At 36.7% G+C, this 5,486-nt stretch overlaps 1 pseudogene; it reads left to right on the top strand.

Annotated features, from left to right (window-relative positions):
- The first annotated feature begins 974 nt into the window (after window positions 1-974).
- On the top strand, window positions 975-1,073 carry LOC130023017 (uncharacterized; annotated as a pseudogene).
- Window positions 1,074-5,486: the final 4,413 nt, after the last annotated feature.

Genomic DNA, 5,486 nt, shown 5'->3' with positions numbered 1-5,486 from the left:
GGTCCCGCACATCTGGGTTCCTCTTCCAGTTCCTTCATGCATGAGCTCCTTCAAGTTTGGGAAGGGTGGTCTTAAGCGTACCTATGGCTGGTTGAAGAGGTCTTCAGCTGTGGGGGCTCTAATCAGGGCAGTGAGGGAAACTCACCCCGGCACCTCCAAGGGGCCTCGGTGAGGAAAGCCAGGTGCGAGGTCAGGAGACTGTCGTTTTAGACATATTTGGAATTAATTTTAGATCGAAAAGTACACATCATTCAAAATACTTATGTGCTTAGTAATAATTACTACACACTTGTTCAATGACCTCAGAGACCCCACTCTGCTCAGAGAACTAGATTTTTAATTACAGGTCTCTTTTGCCCATGTGTCATGACTGAGAATCACTATCAGTAGATATGAAACTCACTACACACAAAGATGCACACAGGTTACTTTGAGTCATCTATGTTGTTAATGTGAGTTGGCCATTAAACTTCACTGAGAACCTTTGTTCTGTCCTTTGTAGGAGGCTCATGAGTCTCACCTTCCGTTCAAGTTGAACTTGTAATAAGGTGGAAAGAAACCATCAATATGATCCTCACCTCATCCTTCAGGAGAAAAATCCTACATACGTTCAAGGTGGTCAAAGTGCAGACAACACCATCCACCTTTTCCTGGAGATGTACACAGGACTGAGGTGAGAACAGCAAAAGGCTCTATTTTAATGTTCTTAATGAAGGATTCAGGGAACAACATTAAACAAACTCATATACCATCTTCCAAAAAATTATTTTGTAAAACTGATGCGTAGTGTATGGTAAACGATAATATAGTAAAAACCATATTTTTATTTCTGGGACATTAAAGTTCTTAATCTATTTATTCATGCTGCTTTGAAATACATTCCTTGATTAGGAATCATTGTCTGCCATAGGAGTGAGGAAGGACAACACTCAAAGTAATAAGAAGAGAAAAATATGGAAAAATTAACTCCTACTATGTTTGATAACAAATATACTAAAATTGAAATGATACAATGATGAGCATGGTCCTTTCACAGAGATGAAATGCAAACTTGTAAAGCATTCCATATTTTTGTTGCAAGAAGAATTAACAGGTATACTTTAAGCTAAGACAATACCCACAAGTACAAAAATTATACATAAAGAGCACAAATCCCCAAAACAACAATCTCTCTCAATGTCAATGGACTAAATGTGCCAATTCAGAGGCACAGAATAGGAAGATTAATTAGAAAACTGAACCCAACATTCTGATGCCTGCAAGAAACATGTCTGAACAATCAATGCACCCATGGGCTAAAAGTAAAAGGCTGGGAAACAAGTTTTCAAGAAAATATCACCTCCGCAAAGCTGGAATGGCCATACTAGTATCAGACCACATGGACTTCAGGCTAAAGGTTATCAGAGACAGTGAAGGTCATTTCTTAATGACCATGGGATATGTTCATCAGAAAGAACTCACTCTCCAAAATATATATGATCCTAATGACAGACCAGCAAAATACTTTAAAACAACTTCTAATAGACTTATAGAAAAACATTGATAGCAACACAATACTAGTAGGAGATTTCAACACTTCTTTGTCACTTCTCGATAGATCAAACAGACTGAAGCTCAGCAAGGAAATATTTTATTTAAGGGAAGTAATGAACATCTGTTGGCTTAGAGAAGAAATCAAAGAGGAAATAAAAAGGTTCCAGAAACATATGAGAATGAGGAAACTAGCTACCAGAACTTGTGGGACACAGCAAAAGCAGTGTTAAGAGGAAAGATTATAGCTCTGCCAGAATTCATCAGGAAGAAAGAAAGGGCCTACATGAATAAATTAGAGCTCAAGATTTTGGAAAATAACCAACAAAAGTAGTCCAAACTAGGCTGGAGGAAGGAAATAATAAAACTTGTACCAGACATCAATGAGCTAGAATCCCAAAATACAATCCAGAAGACCAATAAGAACAAAAACTGGTTCTTTGAGAAAATAAATAAGATGAAAAAACCATGAGAAGCCTCTCAAAGAAACAAAGAGAAAGAATTCTAATAAATCGAATCATAAATGCAAAGGGGGTTATCCTAATAGAAAGTACAGAAATCCATAGGATCATCAGAGATTATTTTGAGAATCTTTGCAGCAGGAAATGAGAGAATCTTGAAAAAATTGAAAAATTATTGGATTCCAATTACCTCCCAAGACTGAACCAAGAAGATTGGAATACTTGAACCTATCACTACCAAGGAAATTGAAATGATGGTCAAAATTATACCCCCAAACAGAATCCAGGGCCCAGATGGATTCAATAGTGAACTATTTCAAACCTTTAAAGAGGAACTGCTTCCAACATTTTTAAGATTTTCCAGGAAATTGAAGAAACATAAATACTCCCAAATAGTTTCTATGAGGCAAAGATCACCCTAATACTCAAATCGACAGAGACACCACAAAAAAAGAAAATTGCAGACCTTTTTCCTTTGTGAATATAGATACAAAAATTTTCAATAAAATACCAGCAAAGAGAATCTAGAAACTCAACAAAAGATCACACACTATGACCAAGTAGGTTTAGCTTGGGGATGCAAGGATGGCTTAACATTCTCTAGTCAATCAACAGAATACACCATCTCAATAAAATAAAGATAAAAATCATATGATCATATCAATAGATGTAGATAAAGCATTTGATGAGATCCAGCAACCATTCATGATGAAAAACTCTCAACAAAATGGGAGTTGAAAGTACTTTCCTCAATATAGTCAAAGCAAATTACCACAAACCCACAGCAAGTATTGTTCTCAACGGGGAAAAACCAAAGGCTTGGAGCAGAAATCAATGAAATAGAATTCTAGAATACAATCAGGCACAAAACAAGTTACCCACTCTCAACACTCCTATTCTTCACAGTACTTGAAGTACTTGCCATATGATTTTGGTAAAAAGAAAAAGATATCAAGGGCATCCATATAAAAAAGGAAGAACTCAAGCTTTTACTATTTGGAGATAACATGATACTATACTTAGAAAATCCCAAAGAATCTCCAAAAAAGCTCCTGGGAACAATAGATATGTTTAGTAAAGTAGCATATTACAAAATCAATATCGGGTATGCAATGGCTTTCCCATATATTAATAATGAAAGAGAAAAAAGAGATAGAGAAAATAATTCCATTCACAATAATACCTCAGAAAATCGAGTATATTGGAATCAACTAAAAAGGTTAAGTAACTATATCAAAAAAAAAAACCCTACAAAACACTACTTCACGAAATAAGAGAGTATATGAGGAAATGGAATCACATCCCATGCTCATGGATTGAGAGGTTTAACACTGTCAAAATGGCAATACACCCAAAGCTCTATAAAGATTTAATGCACTTTCTATAAGGATACCCATAACATTTTTCAAAGAAATAGATTAAACACTCTTGAAACTCATACACAACCATAGACTCCCATGAAGAGCTAACGCAATCTTTGGTAAAAATAAGAAGGGAACACCTTCCCCAACTTCAATCCCTACTACAAAGTTGTAGTCATCCAAATACCATGATAATCAGATAAAGACAGGCCTCAGATCAATGGAATATAGTCAAATATCCTGACGCTGGCCCTCAGATTATTATTACCTAATCTTTCATAAAGGCTCAAGAAATATGAAGTTGAGCTAGGAAGTCTCTTCAGCAACTGGTGCTGGGAAAACTGGACAGCAACATGCAAAAAAAAAAAAAATGAACTCAGACCGCTTTATAGTGCCAGGAACAAAGTCAGATCAAATGTATTAAAGACCTCACTATCATACCTGAATTCTTAAGATATATGGAGAAAAATGTGGGAAGATCCCTTCATGACATTAAAGCTAAGGGAAACAAAAAAGCAAGCAAGCAAGCAAGCAAGAAAAAAAAATTAAAAATTAAAAAATAATGCTGTTTGCAATGCTAAGGATCAATCCCAGATCATCATTTTCTTGCGTTTTTGGGTCACACGTGGCGATGCACAGTGGTTACTCCTGTCTCTGCACTCAGGAATTACTCCTCACGGTGCTTGGGGGGACCATACAGGATGCTGGGAATCTAACCTGGGTATGCCGTGTGCAAGGCAAATGCCCTACCTGCTGTACTATCGCTCCAGCTCCCCCCCCCCCCAATAATTCATCATCTTGAGGGCCTCAGATTTTTACCTTCCATTTAGAAACATCATCTTTACATTGACACAGTAAATTGAAACCACAGAACCATTGAATGGCATGTTATAATGGTAGCAGCCATGAGAAAACATTGATAACCCACAAGTTGGCATGAATGAAATCTGTCTCAGAGGCTTCACTTCTGAGGATACCTGTCACTACCTCCTTTCTGTTAAGTATCCCAGGATCAGAATCTACATCAGGCCATCAGTAGAAATTGTCCACCCAAAAGCTAGCCTTCCACTTGGATCAGAATCCTTGATCCATCTAACTTGTAATTTTTCATTCATGATTTGTTGACCTTGTTTCAGGCGGAGGCATCCAGAGCATAAACTCAGTTTTCCCGTTGTTTCCACAGGAAATCCAAATACCTAAGAATGTTATCATTTCTGACGCCACTGTTACAGATTTTTTTGGAATCCCATGGTAAGACACGATCATTAATGTTATAATATTACTGTTCTCCATAGTTCGGATCTCCCCAAATAACTCTCTACCAACCTCACTCCAAGTGCAGACTGCAGTTTATCATGCTCCTGAAAGTACTTCTAATAGTTTCACTCAGGTTCTCCCCTAAAGTGCACAAGTTAAGTTCATACCACTCCAAGTTCTTATTCCTAAACTACCAGAGTGGGCTTGGTCCTCAAGCTTTTGTTCTTATAAGAAGAAATACCGTGCTTCCTTTCTCTATGTCTCTCTTTGCTTGCTTTGTTAAATGACTGTTCTCGCTTGAACAAATATTCCATTCCACCCTACACCTGTTTCACAAGTTTCTGAGTGTTTTTCAGTAAAATCTATTTAGCTTCAATAAACTAAAAATTTTAAAACACCTGAGCATTGTTAAAACCAATATTTGTATCTTTTAAACCACAAATTTTGAAAATGAAAGGTGGTAAAGCAATGAAATACTACTCATTTGTATGAAGTGAAATCTTCTTATTATTTGTATATAAAATGGATAACATGAGGAAATTATGTTTAGTGACATAAACCAGGCAGAGAAAGATACGCATCCTACAAGTTCATGCATATGTGGCATATGGAGAAAACAAATTAAAAGAATAAAATGAGACAGACAAACGTCTAAAACATTATTTATATTCTATGATTTATAATTCAATTAACTATGGTTTCTCATACACATAATTCCAACATGACAATCCTCATTCTCTCAAAGAATAAACCCTCCCTCTCCCCCAATCCCCCATAATCCCTCACTCTCAATCCCCTGACTCAATTGTGTGGATCATTTCTCCCCTAACATTGTTCTTGAACCTTTGTTTCTACCCTGCTGTGTGTCTTTACATCC

Source organism: Sorex fumeus, unplaced genomic scaffold (genome assembly GCF_029834395.1).
Source record: "Sorex fumeus unplaced genomic scaffold, SorFum_2.1 ptg000021l, whole genome shotgun sequence".
Taxonomy (NCBI): Eukaryota; Metazoa; Chordata; class Mammalia; order Eulipotyphla; family Soricidae; genus Sorex; species Sorex fumeus.
The sequence above is the reverse complement of the archived record's forward strand: the minus strand, read 5'-3'. Positions and strand labels throughout refer to the sequence as shown.